The 24,748-nt window shown below is 28.4% G+C and overlaps 1 protein-coding gene across 2 annotated transcripts in view; it reads right to left on the reverse strand.

Annotated features, from left to right (window-relative positions):
* Ae2 (Anion exchanger 2) overlaps positions 1-24,748 on the reverse strand; it is a 310,706-nt gene that overhangs the window by 241,241 nt on the left and 44,717 nt on the right. For both annotated transcript variants that reach the window (XM_067052716.1, XM_067052717.1), the window contains exon 2: positions 15,627-15,713. The gene's annotated coding sequence lies outside the window, so the exon portion shown is untranslated. The remainder of the gene's footprint in view (positions 1-15,626; positions 15,714-24,748) is intronic.

The following is a 24,748-nucleotide window of genomic DNA, read 5'->3' on the forward strand; positions in this document are numbered from 1 at the left end:
TTTTAAGAAATCTATATCCCATTAACCATTCAACGTACAAATGTTTATTAGAACTCAAATTAAAGCTAAATAATTAAACTATAAAGTAGTTTATGACCTTTACCTAATAGTAGTTTTCATGATATTTGCTAAAATAAATTGATTTATAGTTGTTTGGACAATAAGTTTGATTTATGAAAATCTTTATTTCAGAAACCACTGGGCGTACAGATGTCTATTAGCACTCAAATTAAAGCTAGTTAAATTTACTATAAAATAGTTTATAACGTTTATCTTTGTAGGCGTAGCAGTTTTTATGTTATTTGAAAAACTATATCTCTAGATCCATAAGACGCACATATGTCTGCCAACACTCAGAATAAAGGAAATTTAACTTACTATAAAGTAGTTTATGACACTTATCTTCGTAGGGATAGTAGTTTTTATGATATCTGAAAACTACTACTCCAACGACGATAAACGTCATAAACCACTTCATAGTCCATTAAACTAGCTTTAATTTGAGTGCTAAGAGACGTCTGCACGTCAAATGGTTTTTGAGATTTAGATTTTTCAATATAAATTCACTAACTACTGATCATTCAGTATGTTCTGTACAACATTTTTATTAAATATTGCTTTTTCAAAAGCTATATCTCGAGAACTATTGAACATAAATACCATCATTAGGGCTTACAGTTTAGCAAAATTACTTTAAATGATGTTCTCTAAGATTTTCTATTGTTATTGGTAGTTTTAAAGATACAGAGCTCCGAATGAAAAATTAATTATTTTTAACGTTTTTAAAAAGCCGCCATTTTTAATTCACCCTATGTATACTTGGCAGACTCATCAATTCTGACTAGTAATTATACATAATTTTCATTAAAGTAATCAAAACTTGGGGTGAAATAACAGCCTTTTTTCTCCTCTTGGGCTCTTGTACTATTAGTTTTGCATTTATTTTACCTATCTGTTTTCCATTTACACCTTCCTTTTTACCTTATTTGATACTATTTCTTGTTAGTATTGGTTTACCATTTATTACTCTAGTTCTATTTTAACAATTCTATCACACATGACTGTATTTATTATTAATTAGTTTCCTATTCATCTGTTTCTATATTTTCTTAACTTAACCGGTCCCTTTTTTATTGAATTTTTTTTTTTTATTATTATTTCTTACTTTCTTTATTCTATTTATTCTAATTTTTTGTCACTTCTTACAATGTTTGTAAAAACACTCATTTAAAAAACTCGTACAATAATATTCAGCATGACTTTTTAATTGAAATTTCAAAATTAGTTTAGATCTCTGTTCCAAGTCCTTCAGAGAGGTTCAACTTGTGTCTCGTAATGATATTTCTTCAATTTTAGATGGTTTGAGTGTATTTGTTTTAAAGGCCTTTGTGTAATGATTTAATAGTTGTACGTATGGACTTTGTCAGCAGCATCTTATTTGTTTCAATTTATTTTTATTGTAATTTATGTAGTAGCACATTCGCTGAGCAAGTTCTTCAATAATTTCTTGATAGCAGATTATTTTTTGAAATCTGCGTGGGGAAATTCACTTTTTCTCTTTGCAATTTATAATATTTTTTTTTTTTTATTTTGTTTAACTTCTAACTGTAAAGAATTTTAGATTTAAAAAAATGTCAGGAAGGTATGAAGGTAAATATCATCCAATGATACCTCTCTATTAAAAGTTGGAATTTGAAAATCTTGAAATTTAGGACAACTCTATTTCAGCTCCTTCCTAAATGTCAGGTAAGCCTCGTGTTGAACTAGAAGGTTTGACTGTATGGTAAGTTGATCGTGAATCCGTTTATATAATGACTTAACAATTTATTTTATGTATGGAGTTTGTAAGTCTTTATGTTCGATCTTTTTTACTGATGTAGGGGGAGCAGTGCTGATAACTCTTAGTACTTTTAATTGAAATGTCTGTAGGTTAGTTAGTTTTTTTTTTTTTTTTTTTTTTTTTTTGCACATCCATTTTTTTTACACCAGTAGCTGATATGCTTGAAGAAATTTCTTTGAATTTTAATGTATAAAAACTCTAATAGTGATGTTATTGTATTTTTCGGTTCTGCTTGTATAACTACTTCCCAGCTAGCGAACTAGCGTTTAAAATGGAAAAAAAAAGTTAACAAATTGCAAATTTAGAGAATAATTTTTTGCCACCAGGGGTTGACGATGTTTGAGCGTCTTTTACCTGATATGGATGTTGACGAGGTGGTCCTTAACTAAAAAAAATTATGGTAAATTGTTAAAATGTTATACTCTTTAATATTCTAATATCATCTGATACTAATCTAATGCACGATACAAGGAAAAAAAACTACATTTTTTCTTGGCGGTGGAAAGTCTTTCTTTTTTCTAATCTTGATAAAAGAACAGTTACCTAAAATATTTTTATAATTTCATCGGAAATAATATTTGAAATATATATTTGAATTATAATAGAATAAAAAATATTGTCAGCATTCCTTGGTGTGATTTATCCTTTTTAATCAACCGCAGTAGTTTACTTAAAAAGATGAGAGGATAGGGTTTATGATCTTAGTTCATTCTATTTATTAATTTGGACCATAGTTTAATGAAATATTGAAAAGGATTTCGACTACGACCTGCAGAGTCTATGAGCACAATTTTATTTAATTAAAATAATTGATTTTTTACCTAAGCCAGTGAGAACATCCTGAATAAGTAAAAAATAAAAATAATAACAAAACAAATATTTTGTAAGTAGATGTCTTCCTCAGGTTTAAAAACCAGAAACTTTCCCATATCATCATTATGTAATATATTAATTATTATATCTTAGCATTGTGTAAACTTTTTATGCTTTACAAATAATTAGTTACTAAGAAGAAAACAGACAAACAAAAATATTTTATTTATTTTGAGTAAAAAAACAGAAATTTCATAATAAAGGTGAGTTGTACAATCATTGAAAATCACTCCAGAAAACAAAATCTTCGTCATGTACGATCTGTGAGCCAAAAGAAAATAATTTTGACAAGACCTTGATCACAATTAAATTTGCTTTAAGTTGTACTCTTTCTAATCTATTTTGTAATATTTTACCATAATGCACGGGGTTGAAATAATGATATGTATATTATACGGAAAGAAAAAAAATTGTTTCTTACTATTATAAACTAAATAAAACTTAAGATGTCAATTTGTAGAAAGATCAATGATTCATATTTCATTTCGGATTCAATGGTAGTTGAAAACCCCTTGTACGTTGATACTTTTTAACTCAAAATAAATAAAAATTCAACAATTTGTGTTTTTAATTATTAATTCTTAAAGGACAAAATGATGAATTTTAAATATACATTACAGCACTTACTAGACAAACGGTCTAAACTTCTAACAAATTACAAAAGACTGATCTACATGACTGTAATAAGGCCAATCTGGACATACGGAGTTGAGCTTTGAGGCTCCACTAAACCTTCGCATTCCTCTCGTATCCAATCCTTACAATCTAAAATCCTTCGTAAAATACTCAATGCTCCTTAGTTTGTTACAAATAAAATCATACATAAAGACCTTAATGTTCCCTATGAAACCGATCTAGCACGAACCAGATATCACTCCATCCATTACAAACTCCCTAACCACTCAAACCCCCTCGTTTCTAACCTTGCATCCTCTTCAATTCCTGACAATCCTCCGAGGCGCCTGAAAAGAAGGTGGCCACGAGACCTGCTAATGTAAAATGTCATTAGAGTGCTACCAATGGGTAGTTGCTCTATACGCCTGTAACACTCCATTTTAACTAAGATCAAATTTACTGAATGAATTATATAATATACAGTTGTAAATTTCAATAGATATTTAAAAAAATATATACATATACATAATCCTAAGATATAATAATTTATATACTACAATGATACGATATAATGAAATATGTTATATATTTACAATAATAATACGATAGATTTTGTTCTTCAACTCAATGTACATATAAGGTAAAAAAACTTTATCTGAATCGACTATTATTTCATTGCGCTTTTTATTACTGTCGTGTAAAAGAATGACGTTTCTGCGATTGACGAGTGGAGGACGGGTTTCATGAAGTTTCTCTTGCACTCTTTGAAACTGCTGAACCTATCAATCCGCAGTAATCGTTAAATTTGACTTCAACAGCTCGTGGTGAATTATTCCTCGACAATCCCACTATACACTTTTTATCATGGATAGTCTGTTTCCCATGGATGTTTGCTTTCGGATCCGGTAGGGGTGGTTGAGTTTAACGTAATGTGTATAACAAAAAACAATTGACAAAAGACTAACTAAAGCCTCGTCTATATAGTGAAAACATAAGCTTGTTGTCATGGTAACTCATAGCGGGTAGATACTTAAGACTTATGACCTAATAACAATGATAATATGATAAGAGTTATCCGATTTTTATACTATAGAAGATGTCTGTTGGTTTCTCATTCTATACTTTTTCGAGATATCTTTACTGATTTAAGAAAAAAAAAATGTAAACAATATCTTTTCAGTTAGTATATCGTCTTGATATAGGCGTTGTTGATTATAAAAGAAATTCATAAGACCAAAAGAATTAACGGCCACCAATCCTTTCATTTTAAACGCTCCTTCAAATATAATCAATTGGAGCATTTCAATTACTAACTAACAATAAAAAAAATTGTTTTCACGAAGTGTATCTTTCGATGTAGCTGTTGTTGAGTATAAAGAAAAATTACACCAACAAAAAAATAAGTTTACTTAACTACCAATAAAGCTATCATTTCAAATGAACGCTCTTTCAATAATATACGATCAACAAGAATTATTTTTTATGATTAGGGTTTGTTTGGCTTTCGTATTTTTTATTTCTATTTTGACTGCTATAAACGAAAGGGGTTGAAGAGAGCCAAATGAAAATAAATTTACCTCGAAAACATTTTGCGAAGTCACAAGGTTTTCGGAAATTTCTTCGAGACACGCTTTAAGAAGAAAATAAATCATTTTGAACACACCTAGCCCCCGGAAGGCTTGCGTGTGGGCCAAGCGTTCATTATTCATTCAATGCTTGGCCCTTCCTTTAATCAACAAACTCAACAGGCCCGATGTCCATGAGTTGTGAGTAAAGATGAAGTCGACGTCATCGTCTAACACCAAATAAAAATGAACAATGCTAAAGAAAAAAAAAAATACGATAGCCATACTATTTCTATTTCATGAGGTCGGGTGCGCGGTCAGCAAATAAACAAAAACTTATTTATTTGTCCCAACATTTCGACCTGAATTTTAGGTCTTCATCAGGGCTAAAAAAACCAAAAAGAGATAACCATAAGTCAGATAAACGTAAAAATAAAGGAAAATAATAAACAAACAAATTTGGGAATGTACATAACAATGAATTAAATAAAAAGCAGTCGATTAATAACAATAGAAGATGAAATATAATATTATAGAAGTAACAATTATACAATATAATTTATGAAAATAGTAAGAATTGAAAAAATAAAGATAATGAAAGATGCGGAAGAAAATGTAAATGATGAATAATGGACTTAGCATAATGAAATGTATGAAAGAAAAAATATGATACAATGGGAAAGAAAGTTATATAGATGAGTAAAACATTTTTACAGTTATATAAATAGATAAGAAAAAAATAAGCTAAGATAAAAATGAAAAAAGAATAAACTAGGGAGAAGAAACATGGAGAATGGGAAATAAAATAAAAGAATGAAAAATACTTTTTTTATTGTGCACCTTTCACTGTCTTTATCTCTTTGTTTCTTCAACTCTTTCTGTTTTTTTAATTTTCATTAATTTATTTTATATAATTCTTACTTCTATAATATTAAATTTCATCTTCTATTCTTATCAATCTACTGCTATCTACTTCTATTGTTATTAATCAACTACTTTCTACTTAATTCATTGTTATGTATATTTACAAATTTGTTTCTTTATTATTTTCTTTTATTTTTATGTTTCTCTGAGTGATGGTTGTTATCTCTTTTTTGTTTTGTTTTTAGTCCAGATGAAGACCTGAAATTTAGGACGAAACGTCAACACAAATAAATATTTTTTTTTTTATTTGTGTTTATTTGCTAACCCTACCCTCCTTCTCCTTCTTCTTCTCCTCATATTAATATACGGTTGATTAACAACACTTCATAACTGTTTCATCACAACCCAAACAATCCAAAGCCTGACGTAATAAGTTTAATTAATAAAACACTACAAATCATTATCATACGGTTTATTATTTAAAAATATTTAATATCCAAGAGTATAAAACTAAAAATGGACTGATTTTTTTAAAGTATAGATACTTTAGGTGCGGTAGAACAAATCAACTAGAATCAATCGTAAAGTGTTACTCTCCCCTTCTCATTAAATACGTCCTATCAAGTTGAAATTATTAATGATCACCCCCCTTATTCTGTAGATGTGCAATAAGGCTTAGTTTAAAAAAATCAGATTCTAAATGGTTTGTAAAAAATTGTTTCTAATACTTTTAAAAAAATTAATTTTTCTGATAATTCTGAAACCATACATCTCCTGGAACGTAATAGTCACTCATTTGAAAGATAATGGAATTCTCTGCATAAAAAAATAAAATCATGTAAATCTTTTTTTTTATCTCACTCTCCTTGTCACTGAAAAAAATATAGTTAGATTTAAGTATAGGGACGTGGGATGTAAGAATTTTAAAATCACTTGGTGTGTTAAAATAGTTTGTAGGGTTAAAGGTTTATAGGGTTTATTGGACGATTTAAGGGATACAAGTTATATAGTGGCGCTTTAAGAGGTTCGCTGGCCAGAGGAGAGCTCGTTAAAGGAAGGGAAGTACATTAATTTCTTTAAAATATAATTCATATAATATATAATAAATACATATTTATGTAACTTTTTTTAAGTTATAAAATTACTAATTAATTAGTAATTTATATTGTTGAATAATACAAAATTTATAAATACATATTTTTTTAAATATTTGACAATTTATTAGCACATATTTATGTACATATTTCGAATTTTTTAGCACATAAAAATTCTATCCCTAGTAATAACTATCCAGGAATCTCACACCTTCCTATATGTTTTAAAATATTTACGTCGACAAATCTTAACTATCGAATCACGAAACACGCTGAAGGAATTACCGGAGATTACTAATGTGGTTTTAGGCGAATTCATTCAACTATTAATCAATTGTTTCATTACAAAAAGTTGGAATAGAACGGGGTAGTTCATCAGCTTTATATAGATTTCCAAAAGGCATACGACTTTATTGACCGCCAGAAGCTGTATATTTTGATTTTACAATGAATACTAAAGAAGATAGTAAATCTCGTACGGATGTGCATGACCGAAACAATTAAGAGTTCCAATCGGAAATCATTAATCTGAGAGGTTTGAGGTCCGGTCGGGTTTGAAATGTGATTCCTACCGAAAAGGGTTTAACGTTGAGTGGTAAAATACCCGTATTGGAGGAAACTATAGAACTAAATACAACTACATTGATAAAATCTAGGAAGAAACTAGGTCCCAAAATAAATACGGATAAAATAAAATATATCCTTAATAGTAGAAATGGGAACAATTTTGGCGATGTAGATCTTGGAGTAAATAGGCAGAGATTGGAATAGGTAGAAAGGTTAAAATATTAAGGTTCTGCGGTAACCAGGAAACCCGAAATTTATGAGCGAGGTTAAAGGTGGGAAATACTTGTTACTGTCCGGAAACTTAAAAGTAAGAATTTACAGAACTATCGTCTTTCCTACTGTTCATTCTTATCATATTTCCTTCTTTTCGAAAAGGTGGCCTCTTACACTAAACCGGAAACATTTAGAAGCCCACACAATGCTGAATAGAGTTACTGTCCCGGTTATGAATAATTAAGGTTATATCATTACAGTGGTTAAGATGAGCGTTTAAGGTTATAAAGCTTAGTAACGAACAGATCCTTAAAATTTTAATGACATGGTACAGGTCAGGTAACATCAGAGGGGTAGACCGAAACGTAGGGGGGAGGATTGCAGCATAACTGATCTGGTAGATTTGGATTTGGACGGGCGTTATTGGGGTAGATGTGTGTGATTGGTGGTATCGGCAAATCTTTATGGCAAATATATGGTGTAAAAAGAATTATTTCTAAAACCTAAAATAAATAAATAAATAAATAGGGCAGTTCAAGACGATAGGTTGACAGTTACAACAGCTAGGCCGCAACCCTCACCATCTTCTTCATACTTTAAAATAAAAATAGTTTTTTGACTTATTTAATTTTCCTCTTCCATATTATTATTCATTATTAATCAGTATAACATACTGATACATTCCTCCAAACAATATTTTTTCAATTCATTTCTTTCAATACGTATATACATTTCATGAGGTATACCCTGCTTTTTATATTATTATTAATTTTTTTATTTTCAGTTACTTATTATTTAATAATTTCTATTGTGTGACAAGTGAGAGGAGGGGGATGGATACCAGTACAGGAAGAGTGTGGGCCTTTAGGAAATAATTTATCTCTTTAACTATCTATATGTATATACATTTGGTCAGGAATTTCCGAAGAAATATTCCAGGGAAATTAGAATAAAGGTTGGATGAAAACCGAACACTGATAAAAGACGGAATATAACCAAATCAGGTAGTACCATCCACCCAATTATTTCGTTATTTAGAAAATTCAGTCTACATTATTTGCATCATACAATCATAAAATCGATGAATAAAACAGATATTTCATTTGATTACAAAGATTTCACTCAATCAAATTCCATTTCCTACTCCTAAAATAAAAATAAGACAACAAAGACAAGAACCTAAGAAAATTCTCGCGCATCTTTATTTATTTATTTTTTTTTATTTTATTTATTTATTGATATTTACAACTGTATAAAAAATACAACCAGTAAATTTGATCATAATGACATAATGATAATATACAGGATGTAGAGAAACTACCCAGTATATTTATTTATTAATTTGATTTAAAGGTTTTGATATAATGAGTCCTAAACACATAGTTTCTCTCTACATTTATCATATACGTTCTACACACTCGAAACAGCATAGAATATTGTAATCATCAAAATGTGTTGAAATAAAAGTTAACGTTTTAGATCTAAATATTTCAAATAAAGTACAATTTTATAATAAAGTAAATAATTGTAATTTAGATTATACACCTCTGTATCATACACAGAATCAGTGAATCTGAAATTTATTTGTAAAAAAAAATGTTTAGTTTATTCCCTTATGTATAAATGTATACTGGGTTTCTTCACATATGCTAGTACATCAGTGGGTGGTTTTAACCCTCTTTAGAGAAAAAGTGTAATCATAGACTACTACTGAAAGAAATTTTCGTGAGCGCCCTCTTCATTCAAAAACATTATATAAGATATGATTGTAAATACAAAACTAAATAGAGTTGTTGGCAGCATTGCAGCTTCTATCAGTTTCAACTTAGAAATGATATTTTATTTTTTTCATATTGATACTCTAAATAAAATGTCGAAGAACTCACAAAATACGAATACTTCAGTCGGACAGAAACACAAAACGTTCCATGACGTTAAAGAAAATTTCCAATAATTTTATTTTTCTGATTTCCTAAGTTTAAAAAAACAAAAAAAAGTTGCAGTTTATTTGAGAATGAAATAATGTTAACTTAATAACCCGGCACTTTTTGAGGGTACTGTTGGTTTTCTAACCTTCTCCAGTGTTTTTAACTCCGAAATTCCAAATGGAAGGCGGTACTTTTTTTTAAAGGATTTTGGCAGTAGATCAGACTTTAAGATCAATTATATCAGACTCCTTTTTTATATCTTGGTAAACCCGTGTGTGTTGATTCATGTTGGACGGTATGAAGTATATTGTAGGAAGATAGTCTGGGTGGCGGTCAATAAAGGTAGGAAAAAACTATTTTGTGCCTTGTAACAATGTTCTTCCAACAAGTCTTGCAGGCGTAAACCGAAAACAATTTTTTACAATTTCGAGGATTATACATGGAAAAAGACCTATGCTAAAGAAGAGAATTAGCGTTTTCCTGGAACCTTTTTGATGTGGAGAGAGGCAGTTATTTATAAACATAATTGGCGAAAGAAAATTACAGAGGCCTTGCTACAGAAATATGTTAAGCCAATGAACAAGAAGCTTATATATCACTTCATACACAAAACTGTAAAAGAAATATTTTCAAGAGTTGGTTTAATTTCGTCAAATAAAACTGTTACTTGTTTAGATAACCCTTATCAGTAGTGAATAAATAAAAAATATTTGCCAAACTTATATTATAGTTACCATGATTGTCCCAAATATGTTTATCAAAAATCAGCCTCTAATAATAATGGATCTTGATTACTGTATCATGTCACTGGTGGCTGCAAGTGGGCACAACATATCTGGAGCATAAAAGACAGCTAACACAACAGAAGTATCAAATGGGAAAAACACCCACAAGGGGTTCACCTACCTAACCCGCATAGCAGATGTCCTAGCAGTGATCAATACAATTCATTATAATTTTAATATTTTACGTTTCATCAATAAAATAATGCGAGAGATTTTCCGAATTTTTTTTTTTCAAAATGGAAAAACTCATTTGATTTTCCAAAGTAACGCAAAACAATAATAATTAACTGCTTTAGCAATCCTTAAAATAAAAAATCAAATAGTTTATTCAAAATGATTACTATTTATATAGTTTCATCTTTCCATTCTCCTTATTCCTCTATTAACCATCCCTGCATTTAGCACCTTATGACCAATTTTCCTGTGACAACTTTCTTCTTTCTTTATTTCGAAAGTCCATTCTCAAATTCCTCAACAGTCCTCTGCCTTCCTCATGACCAAACCAATTGACCTAATGGGTTTAATGGTATAAATAATGTCTTTATTCGACATATCTGTTGTATTAGTAAGATATAAGAAACATTCTGAAGCTGGGAGACACAATGTTCCATTTCTCCACACTGGCTTTTATTTATTTTACCTACTTTATTGAATAAAGAGTCACGATTTTATTTAATCTTTTTTGTTTTTAAAGACCCTGACTTACTCAAATGCACTGAACATAAGATACTGATAAGGAACTTTCCTTTGCATATTTTCTTTTTAATCTATAAGTAATTCATACCTCACTTACTTCCCTCTCTGAATGATAAAATTCAATTTTAGATTACAGTGTCAAACCTTTTTTGTTTAGGGTGTTATCTTGTACAATAAAAGCCATACACACTGTAATCTACCAACCAATTCCAGCACCCATGTTAAATATAACGGAAGGATTTTCCTCATTATATATTCCGTACCCTCTGCTTTTGAAGTGATTATTCAATCATTAGTAAGCTGGAGTTTGAAAAGACAGTTACTTTTAATTTTTACTTCCTACTAAGACATTTTCCCTTTTACTCTCCAAGTGCCCTATTCTTATTATAGTATTATTAATAAATTATCAGAGAAGAAATTTAAAGAGAAGAGAAAATTCCTTGTTTTAGGACTCATTATTATATGAAAACTATACTAACTGAATGATCAATTTTAATGCTCGGTAGCATCCTTTCATTTTATGTATGTAATTAAAATTGTTCTGGGCTTCTCATAGTTGTTTTCCAATTTCAGACACTTTTTGAATATTGCTCAAATTATCTGCTCTTCCCTTTTTAAACAATTATTTCAAAAGTGATATAGGACCATCGCTCCTTGGGGGTCTTTGTGGGGCAGGTCTGGCCGAGAAGGATATCCTTTTTTTTGTGTTATGACCTCTCCTCTTATGAGATTAGAAATTCATTATATATGTATGAAGTGCTAATTTTATTTTAATGAAGTATCATAAATCTTTTTCCACAAAAATTAAATGAACTTCTACATTCTATGCCATAGCTTTCTTTATCACTTGGGATATTACAAAGATACAGTCATTACATGACCCTCCTAATTTTTAATCCTCTTTGCCCTTTAGGAATTGAACAATTAGATTATTTTATCAGTTTCTGTGATAAAGTCAGTATTGTTAAATGTGATAAAGCCTGCATTATTACCTTCAGCTCATTTTTAATAGCTTTTTAAAATATCAACTGGGCCTGCAGATATATGATATTTTATGGTTCTTTTTAATTTTTAGAAAATGGATCATTAACAATGACTCGTCATCTTAAAAAAGTACAATTAGATTTGGAGTCTTTAGATAGTATATTTTTTAATTTTATGACTTGTATTCATTGGGATCATATTTTTGCATGGCAAGTCATATCTTTACAATGTCCCTACTTTACATTTATTTGAATAAGTATGAGCCAGTTAAAAGTATATTATTACAAAATGAGCAGGTCAGTCCACGTAGTCTAAGTATTAAGTTTTGTCACCGGCTCTTTATCTTCCATTTAATTCTGCTTATGTATATTTGCAATAATGACATAAGACATAAAAAAATAATTACTTTATTATTTTCTTCTATTCTCAAGATATTATTTGAGTTTTTGTTAAACAATAGTCCTTAGTCCAGATTTATGCCAATCCTCATAATGAGTCAGTTACGATGAAAGCTTGAGGAATATTTTATATTCTAGAAGCTACATAGGCTTCAGTTGTAAAATGGAGAGGGATTAAATAAAAAAAAGTTGTAAAATGGAATTCAACCTGTTAATTTAAAAATGTCTGTATCATTTTTGTTTCAAAACAATATTACAGACTGATTTAGAATGATCAGTAATGATTATTCCGTTATTACATTATACATTGAGAATGTGTCATACATGATTTCAAGTAGTCTCATTTTTCCATATTTGGAATTTGGCCCATACCGGTATACAAAAATATACATAATATTGAAAGTTTAGTAACAACACTAAGTAATAGAAGACTAGTATTTTTCAGTATTCAGTACATCTAATACTAAATGTGTTCTGTATCAAAAATAAGATTTTTAGGAAGTATTTTACTTTTTTGATTGCTAGATAGACTTCAAACTTTCTCATTCCTTGGAAGTTGGTGTGTATATACTATTACTTTCTTACCTACCAGGCACTGAAAAAAAATTTTCACCATAGTCCACTTCTTAACCAAGTATTTGTTTCAACTTAATAAGATGGTTTTTTGTTTAGACAAACGATTAAGAAAGAATCCTGCAATTAAGAATTATTCAATTTTGCCTCAGATTTACAAATTTTAATTTAATTTAAAAAAAAAACATTAGACCTATTTATTTGTCCCATTGTGTTAGATTTGATGATGAACATTGGATCATTAGCCTTGGTAATTCATGAATTAACTTCATCACTATCAATGAATTCAAAGCTTAAAATTATACTTCTTGATAGTGACTTTCCTCATTTCCCACTCCTACGATTTTGTGGACTAATCAGTCGATTGTTCAAGCATAATCAATAATGAAACCTCTAACAAGCAAATAAATAAAACTTGAATCTTGAATAAAACAAACCCAAAGGCAAATAGAGGTTCACAATATATAATAATGAAACAACCTATTGGATAAATGAACTGACTAGCTAAGTACTAGTACCATTTCTAACAATATTGATAAACATAGATCTTACACAGAAAATTTAATATAAACCATACCATGAAAGGGGTGGAAAATTATATATATACTATTGAGTGATCATTTCAATAATTTATGAAAAAAACATAAGATAAAAACTTAGCTTGTAGATTTTTTTTCTGAATCTGAGAATCTAAATTTATATCATTTATACAATTTATCATACTCAATGTCTATAACAGGTAGCAGCACTAGCTCTAGTTATCGAAGTATTTTACCATTGTATCAAACAGACAAAAGAAATTGCTCCAACTACAGAATTTTGAAGGTTTAAAATCCTAGGATAACAGGAACTTACTGAAAACTAAGGAATTTAAATTTTTTTACGGGCTGAATATCTGTACAAGCTTGCTGTTCAGCAAAGGTCAGTCCTCCTTACAGACTTGGAAGGTTGAAATAAAGACTTAGGAGGAAAAACAAAAAATTTTAACCAGCTGGCGGCTTTAGGTCCCAGCCGGAATGGCCCCTCCCCATTCCTTGTTAGCCCCTGGCTATAGAGCCCCAAATGTATAAACCGCCTTCAGCGGACCCAGCTTCCACATCTTATAATGCCACAAGGCAAAAGAAGATTTGTAATAAAATTAGTGTATATATTTCTTAGTTGTAAGTGTATATAATTGTAAATGTATAATATTAATAAAATTCTAGGAGGTAAGAAAAAAAAAAAAAAAAAAAAAAAAAACAGAGAAGGCTGGAAAGCTACACTTGTAACTCCACCCTTCAGCAGATCCGATCTGCTTCATAAAAATTCCAAATGGTAAAAGACTATTGTCTATTTTACATGTATATCTGTATTATATTGTATGCATGTATTGTATTTTCTAAAAAAAAATTTAATATTATTTTAATGGAAATGATCTTCTAGAGATCAAGATCTAGAGGAAGCGGCAACTAGAGGGTTAGGAGACAATACAGATAAGTGATTTACTTGGAAGACCTTTTAGGAAATACTATATGAACTGTTTTTAAAACATTAATAAATAAATAATCATACTTTTTAAATGTATACCAAGCTTAATTTTAAAATTATCGAGCCAAAAATGGGTTTTTAAACCCTTGGAAAATAAAAAAAAAATTCTTCAGAGTCTAAAACTTTCCCTGTTTGTTATATATTTATTTATTTTACATAAAAGCAAAATATTATAATTATTATTATACCTACTACCTCATACAACTAACCAATATCTCTCAATACTAACTTTTGGTACTTATTATTAAATATACTAATAAATGAATTGTAATAAATTATATTAAAAATTAACTTATGACATGCATTTACCTAAAAAAAAAAAAAAGGCCTGACAATGCCATTGACAGAGGAAATTAAGAAGCAACAAGAGAGTTTCAGGACAGTAACTTTTAACTGGTACATGAAATAAATAAATACTAATGGTACTTGACAAGCAACAACTCACAGTGAATTAAAAAAATTCTTAAATAAATCATTTCATAAGTAGGCTAGGGTGGTGAAGCAAAGCAGTGGCATAAGTATGATTCTGGAGGTTGCTTTACTAAGAATAATACAAGCCAAGTTTGATGCCATCTTAGCTTCTCCACCCCAGCTTAGAAGATCTAGCTGTATGTTATACATCATAATAGAAAAATGATTATTACTACAGAAAATGTAATTTGATATTTTATTTTATGTTAATTACAATCATTGTTATTTAAAAAATCCCTGTTTCCAATAATCCAAGGTTCTTGGCTACCTGCTGTTTACACTATTGCGCCAGATAGACAATATCATAAATACAACAGGTAAATAAACTGTCCTGAACATATACACATTATTTTAAGGGGAATAAACTGGGAAACAGACCAGAGCAAAAGCAGCTGTGCCAAACTTACAGAAAAATTTGAAGACATTGCTGCAAGATTATACCTCACTGAGGAAATTCATCAACCAATTCAAAATCAAACTAATTAAATAACAATCTAAATCATGTAGTTATTGAAATGTATCAACCACTTCGAAACCAAGCTAATTAAATAACAATTTAAATCATTAAGTTATTGAAATGTATGTTAACTGGATTTGGCAAAATGCAAAGTATACCTAATAATAACAACACACCTTTTAAAATGGCTTCTGAAATTCTGATCAGTCAATGAAGAAGAGTCCCACTCCATAGCAGAAGCATCTGTCATCCTGACTTTTAAACTGAAACAAAGTAAATAATATGAAAGTTAAAATAAACCAAAACTATGAGGTATAGAAATTGAAAAAGAATTTAAATTTGATTGTTAAATATTTATACAATCCATGTTTCTTGTTGGACATTGGACATTTGCAGAACCTAGAAGGTGTATATCCTATTAATTTATCCAATGAATTAGCATTATTGATTATTGTTAAAATTGTTTCTGAAACTAATTATATTACAATAATAAAGTAAATATAGATATGTATGCTTCATTCCAATGATCCTTTTATTGTAAAAAACCTCATCTCCAAAAAAAGTAAAATTTCAGTAATGTAAAAAAAAAAAAAAGTCCTAAGACAATACAATAATTAGTAATATTATAATGATTATTGTAATTATAATGATAACAGGCATCAAGATTTTTGAGGGTTCATTGGACCTCATAAGAAGGACAATATCTTCAAATAGCTTCATACAGCAAGTTGGTTCGATAATTTCTTTTCCTTTTTGCAGCTTTTGGTTACTTTTTATCAGCATCTTTTTTTTTTTTTTTTATCAATTTTTTAGTACAATTAATTTAGTAACACTTATACTAATCAGAATGTCAAGCTTTCAATAATTCCTCGATTATCGTACAACAGTTTTTTGGAATCTGTGTGGGACACTTCACTTTTTTTCTTTGCAATTTATTATAAAATTAGGTTACTTCATTTAATATATTGCTCAACCTTAATTTAATTGTTATTTAATTATAATGCTCTCTTAAATATTTTTTTTTATTTATTTAATTCACAACAACTGTAAAGAATGATTTACAACCAGCGAATGTGATGTAAGATAAAATTAATGTCATGAAAATGGAAATTTGAAAACTAATTTAGGAGATCCCAATTCCACCTCCTTCATAAGTGTCAATCAAGTATCCGATAAGTCTTGTGTTGATAGGTCTTGAATTAGAGGGATAGTTTGTCCTGAAACCATTTATATAACGTTTTACTTGAGTCATTGTATAGTTGTATCAAGATCATTGATGATTGTACCTATGGAGTTTGTAAGTCTTTGTTACTGATTCAGAGGGTAGCAGAGCTCATAAGTTTTAGTACTTTTAATTGACATTGTTGTAATTTCAGTAAGTAATTTTTTTTTTGGCATATCCATATATTTGTGCACTGTAAGCCAAATCAAATGCAAAGTAAGTATAAATTTTTAGTTTTTCACAAAGTTAAACTTATTCAAGTCAAAATAAAAAATCTATACATACATAATCTTTTTGCCTGGATATTAATTGAAATGGTTATAGTAGGTATGAGCGAAATAAAGTCCATAAAGCTACATAACCTTATGCTGTTATTTGTATCTTCAATTGTTATAAACAATTTTTCTGCACTGATACTTTTTTTCTTAGCAAACGATTTTTGTGTTTTAATGTATAGGATTCTGCTACTTGCAGTGTTTTATGGGAATTTCATCATTCACTCTAAGCAGTAATCCTGGATGGTAAACCAAGCTTTGGAAGAAAATGAGGTTGACTTATTTCCCAAAGGACTGATTTGATTAAAATTTAATCAATTTTAAATTTATTTAAATTTATCACTATTTAAAACATAGTTGAAATGAATCACAAATAATAGAAAAATAATTTTTTATTGAAATAATATAATTGAATAACATCTAAGAGCACACACCAATGGCATAAGAAAGCACATGCACTAGAAGAAACTGTCTAATTTCTACAACTCCACAAAAAATAGTCACAGAAAAAGTGGTAAATGGCTGATAAATGAAAGTTTTTTTCTTGGTCTATGAAATTTAAAGTGATTAACAAAATTTTCCATGTGGACACCTCGATTTCATTTAGTACTATACTTTGTAAAGATACTTAAGAAAGTAATATTTGAGACCAAGAAACCTTATCATTAAGGTTCATTAATAATATGATGGTGATTTCCAGTTTTAATTAATTTTTCAAATTTTCTCAATTTAACTAAATTTTTATTTTTCTAACACTGCTATACACACCATTAGTAAATTTCTTCTTTCTCTCCTAGAGGGATATTAATTCTTTCCCTGTACATAAAATAATACTTGTTACAAGTGAATATTTTAAAGGTATGATAAGATTGGCTTCTACCAAGGGCAGGAGAGGTGGGTTCATACAATTTTTACTAAGGTATATATTTTATTTATAGAATATAGGAGAAGTATTACGATAGTGAAAAATTTCGAATTTGAGTTTTCAACAGAGTACAAGTTTTAAGGTCCCCTGAGTCCAAATAATTATGTCTCGCAAAATGGTCTGAGCTTAGCAAGTTCACTTATTTGATAATTTATTATTAAAAGATTATAACACTTAGTTCCAATTTTTTTTTTCCTTTTCTCTTACAAGCCGTGTTCCATTTGCACTCTAAAACAATACTGAAAATAATATTAACCAGTAACAGTTGAAAAATCACTGTAAAGAAAATATTCTGTTTAAGATACAATTATGATTATGAAATATTTTCAGTTAATCGGTGTATTTATGTTGTTTATATTTTATTAATCAATAATTTAACTATGTCTTATTATCAGAGATAATGGGATATGAATTTATGTAATTGCTCAGATTATTGTGTGAATCTGGCTGTGCAAAATAAAATCAATGATAAGTTCTTATTGTTAAGATAGGATAAGCGCTAGACACAAATTTCAATGGAAGGAAAGAAGTGGGAGAGCCTACTGCATAAGGATAACGAATCCCCGGCAATCTTACCGGAGCTGAGGGAGTGGTTTGTTTTCGCCTATTAACAGGACATAATCTGCTACAAAAACACCTCCATCGAATTGGCATTGTAGATTCACTGAAATGTCATCTATGAAACATGGGAGACATGGATGGAGACCATCTTTTAACGTGTATTGGTCTGGAAGATATCAGTTGGTCAGCAGGATGCGGACTAACTAGGAGGAAAAGTAAAATTGTATTGGACTGCGAGAGGGAAAATGGCGTAATAGACAACTTCCTGTGGCGTATCCTTCCTAAATATTCAATTGAAAAAATAATTAATAAATAATAAGTAACTGTAAGTAAACAAAAATATTTTTTCTTCTTTTTAATAGTTATTTAAAAATCTCTTTTAAAAGGGTCTTTTCTAATTCCAATCTATATTATTTTAAGAAATAAATAATTATTTATTTATCTTTAATTTATTATTGAGTAGTTATTATTTAATTATTTTAAATTTATTATCAAGTATTTAGTATTTAATTATTAACAATTAAAAATATATTTATATTTATTAAACTAAATCAAATAAGAATTTTCAAACCTATAGAATACTATAACAATTATTTAAAATTCAATGTTAATAATAATAAAAATTCAGGTCAACAGATAAGCTTTGCATAAGTAAAAATCCTTGGGACAACCTTCATTTAGATAACATTTGCTAAAAATTACATGGGATGTTAATTTTTTTTTCTACTAGTTTAGAAAAGTGAAGTTCATGTTTTAACTGTATATTAAAATGAATCAGACTATAGCCGAAATAAATCTTTGAAGGTCACAGTTTAATTTTCACACTTCTTTCATTAGTGTTTTAATCATATCTTAAATAATTTTTCACTAAGAAAGATTGAGTTCATGTACAAGATTAATTTTATTGTATTATTAAATTTTTGTGTCTGATAACTATCACATCCAATTTTTATTAAGTTGACAACTATTGTAATTTTATTTGTCTATTTCAAAAATAAAAATTTAATAATACCTTAAAGCACATCTAAACAATATATATTGCAAGAGAATGATTGAAAAAAAAAGATAATTTTAAATTTAACTTTCATTCAGGTTGACAATCTTTGTCTTTAATTCATTTTATTTAATTTATTGATTTCAATAGATCATAAGATAAAAATCAGTTTATCTCAATAGTTTTTTTTATTTTTATAAATACCTTAAGCTACACTTCAATACAACAGTGTTATATCAAAATGTTATTATAAAGACATAAACATAGTAATGTTGCGATAAATTTGTCTTTACCTCACCACCTATTGTAATTAATAAACCAATCAGAACAAAAGAGATTTTAAATGGGCCTTGTTTCTTAACAATAGTTTTCAAAGTGGATGCTACAGGAAAATTTTAATTAACCTAATTAAATTATAACCAAAATAATCAATTAAATAATAACAAGCCTTGTCATAAAAAAGTGAGACGGCTGTCAAAGATCTTATATTACATCATATTTTTTAATATAAAGAAGAAACATTAATATTTTTCAAACAAGAAAACAGACCAGATATAGTAGATTATTATCATTAATAATCATTATTATTAATTTAAAAATATATTTATAGTCATTTAATGTTGTTACAAGAAAAAGTTATTATTATTTCCCATCCATGTCAGTTTGTAAATTGTATAAGCCAAATTTGAAATCTTTTTGGGAAGTCAATATCAGAAATAAGTGATTTTTTTCCATAACCCGTATTTCTGAAATTTATTGTTTTTACCGTGAATATATATACCAATATATATTTTGATTCCACACTGTTTTCTTCTTCTGTAGTGGCCTACATTTTAAGGATTTTGAGTTGTAATTTAGTTGTAGTGGGCATTCTTTGAATTTTATAATTTGCAGGGGCACACATTGATTTTGAAATTTACACTAAACCTAAAAAACTTATTCCCTAAATACGTGTCCTGGCATGTTGTTTCTGAATTTTTATCTGGTTTGTAGCCAACACACTGGAGGGGATGCTGGTGTAAGGGTCCTGAATAGTGGATTTCTTTGGTGCTATGGAGAGTCAAAAAACTTTATATGCGAAATAAGTGAGAACCCTGAAGAACTGATTTATATGTGGAATGATGTTAATATATAATACATAATAATAATATGCTAAGATTTAAGAACTGAGTGTTTTTGTGCTGTTACTTTAAAAAATATAAATTTTTAAAATACTTTTCATCCTGCATATATTTTACTGTCAATAAAATAATAACAATTGTGCCATGGATTATGTATAATAATTTCATTGTGCCAAAAAAGTTTGATATCTATTATTCTAGAAAAAGCATACATAAGGCATAAGGAAATAACTTGAGGTTTCTTACATGGTATTACTGAGATTGTTTTATTAAGCAATGTTTTTGTAAATAAGGATTTTAATTATTTTTCTATAGGCTAAATATTTTATCACAATTTTAAAATTCAAGATTCATACTGGATAAATTACATTAGTAGGAAGTAATGATTTGTTATAAACAAACAAAAGCATACATACATAGCCACTATTTGCTATTAGAAGTGTATAAATAAAATGTTATTTTTCAAAATACTAAAAAAAAAAATTTAAAAAAAAAGGTATTAGAGTATTAAAAATAACAAAGTTGATGTTCCAGTAGCTACTAAAAATCAAAACTGAGGCACTGCAAAACCAGCCAACTCCATTTTCCAGTTATAATTCTTTTTCATTAATAGTTTTTGTTTTAGATAACAATGAGATGAAAGGATTTCTTCCAAAATCTGTTAAACAAAAATAGTTCTAAAATTACATTCACAACTTCTCATTTGTTTCAATTCATCCAATCTACTATTTTTGAGAATTTTAGTTTTAAGATGCGTGAAGAATGAATAGTTGAATGCCCTCAGATGTCTTTTAGTCAGATCCAGAATATTCTCGATAGATGGGTGAAGGATATACTTTCGGATAGAGCATGCACAACAAGAACAACATGAAGTGTTAAATTTAAAAATCTTTTAACTATAAAAATCATATTTCATGAAGCACTTTCCACTTCCTAACTATACAAAATAAAAAATAGAAGAATGAAACCATTTAACTGAAATTAATGAGAAATAGAGAATCATATGTCTTTCATTGATTGACTCAAATTTCATAGTTCAGTATCAATTCAAAATTTTTTATTCCTTTGACAACGAAAAGTAAATTAATAATTTGACAAAAATTACATTTGTTCAATTATCTAAATCAAAATAAAAATTCCTGTTATGGAAGAGATAAATTACTAACAGCTACTTTTTTTTTTTTAATCCACAGCGAAGATGATGTTTGCCTAGTTATCTACAGGTACCTAATCTAACCGTGGTGGTGGCTCATGTTTTTCATGTGGGACCGCCACTTAATGAAAAAAGTCAACACCCCCCATGCCTGATTCAAACCACAGATCTCCATTCAACCATGCCGCCCGCAGATCTCAGATTGATATTCCCAGGCCTAACCATCTGAGCTACAGATGGCCTAAATAACAACTACTTTAAATTAACCATAGATCATAAAGTTAATTTACAGTATTTTAAAGAGAGATTTTTGTGAACAATGATTACTCATAAAATTAAAATGGAATATTTTCATCAAAATTAAATTATTCAAAGGATAATAAATAAAACTGAGGAGGGTTTACGAAATTTCTTCTAGATAAGTTTAAATAAATCCAAAAGTGATAAAACATATATAGACATTTATGTGTATCAGATAACTGTAGGCAATCTTGTTTAAACAAAATATTATACTACACAAAATATTTTAATGAAATTAAATTATACAGAACAAAATCTTACATTAGAATTATAAAATAAAATTAGAAACAAAGAAATTAGCATAATAGGAATGTAGCAAGCAACCAATTATGAAAAAATGAAACAGTATTTCTACCATTGGGTAACCTAAAATTACAATTTAAAAAATGTTTAAGTTTTTAAAAATTAAAACTTCTCAAATAGATATACGTTCAGATTACTTTTCATTTTGACAAGTTCTTTAATATTTGTGATTTCTATTTTAAGTCAATGATTATTCAGATGATACTTTCATATCCCGAAAGAAAATAATCTCCTAAAAAAATTGCATTATACATTTACTCCACCAGGTATTTTAGAGTAATAGACTACTGCACAATGGGGCTGCTAAACTATGCAAATCAAGTGGCTATCATTTGAATAGGTAGTAGGCAGGCTAGCGGATGGATCCGCCTTTGGCTAGTTCCAATTCACTCAGAGGATTTTATCATCTGCTTCCACTGTACGACCCATTATTAGCATTAACTCATTCATTACCATTTATAACATTACCACAAAAATAATATTCTCATTTTTGTACCAAAATATTAATACTAACTTATATATAATTTAATTTATTGTTTGAGACTGGTATATTTATCAATTATAATAAAAAATAGACATATAGTCTTAACATGTTCATTTATAACTTTAATGTTTCAGCCATTCTCAAGAATATCTTATTTATAATATCACAACTAACAATGCCATTGAAAAGTTGTAAGCAATTTTGGCTTAAACATAGGAGTTATAAGAAAATAAACATGTTGTGACTATATGGATATTTTTTTTATTATAATTGATTAATATTAAGATTATTCTTCACAAAAACATATCATTAAGCAATGCAGAACTATTAAAACTGTATTTACTACTACTTAACAAGGTGTTTAAATGTTATAGTTACAACATTTAAATTATAACAAGTCAAATTTGCATAAGAATAAAATCTAATTAATTACCTATCTAGTTATAAGAACAGATAATTAAAATTTCAATTTTAAATTGGTTATATCTAGAATAAGTTGAATTACATGGGTAATACTAAAACATTGAAAATAAATATGGAAATCTATGTGTAATACTCATGTTTTATAAAATATATGAATTAAACAAAAATAATTTGATATGCTTTGGAATAATTTAGAGTCAATAAATTTACTAAGTGCAGAGTTCCAATTAATTTAGTTTGATGTTTCAGCTATTGTCTATCATAAATCTAGGTATACTTAATAGAAACCTAAAACTTCAAGTTTTTCAAATATAGTTTAAGATGTAACATAAAATATCGTTATTACATTTATAGTTGTAATAAAATAAATACCTTGTTCAAATAAAGAACAGTAAGGCCAGCATTAGAAACACCACTAATCCGAAACAATTACTGGGCGGGATTCTGAGAATTGGCGGTAATTTAATAGCAAAGTGACTGATAGAGAAGGATTAAGTTTCCACTATAATATTTCATAGCTTCTCCAATCCTGGTAGATTTAATTTAATACCTTATATATTGAAAGATAAATCTATACAACTTTCAAAATATTAATTATTCCGTAATAAATGTTTATAATTTAAAAAAAAAATAAAAATCCTTTAAACTAAAATTAATTTTTGTTGTATAAGTTTATATATATATTTTTTAACATAATCAATTTTTTTTTATGTGTCAGTAACAAAATAAATACATTTAATGTTGTACGATCTAATACTTGCCCAGTGAAAAAGTTGTTAAAACAAAACGCGGGATTCTGTCATGTTGGTGAGAACATCTCGACTTGATTTGTCACTACAGTGGTTCAGTTGCTTCTATATACGACCATCGGATCAGAATATCAGGTATTTTATTTTAAATTATACAGTTGAGATGAATAATTAAAGTTTGAATTAAATGATTTTTAATTTGAGACTAAGTGAAAGAAATATATATCCATATCTTTAAATAAGAAAGTACCCTTCTAGATTACAACACATTTTTAAAAACTATAATCTGCTACATTTCGACTGTTAATCGGACATATTCAAGTAAACTCAATTCAACACAAATGATTTGTAAATCTGATAAAATGAGTAAGAGTATTACTATTCATTTTTATATCTTTGATTTTATGATTGGAATGTTTTTCAATAATTATTTATAGTAATAGAATATATCGATATAATTAATCTGATTCCTTGAAGTTAATACTATGATTCGTATTTATAGTGTTAAACCATTAGACTATATCGCTGCTTGTCTTGAATTGTGGCACATCTGACAAGAAAAAAATAATTTAATTTGCACTTGATATGTTTAATAGATTGTACGTATATTGTGTTAGTTTTTTAACAACTCCACTTGATTTGGGATAGTCTTTAGAGGAGGGTCCATGGTATAATAAGAAACAGAACTATATCTACAGTAATATGTAAGGAACACATCCATTTCTAAATAAAACCTTAATTGTTTTTTGGTCAGAAATGCCACAAAGTAGCGATATAATCTAACTATA

This window comes from Halyomorpha halys, unplaced genomic scaffold (genome assembly GCF_000696795.3).
Source record: "Halyomorpha halys isolate HHAL.00 unplaced genomic scaffold, Hhal_1.1 Scaffold87.1, whole genome shotgun sequence".
Lineage (NCBI taxonomy): Eukaryota > Metazoa > Arthropoda > Insecta > Hemiptera > Pentatomidae > Halyomorpha > Halyomorpha halys.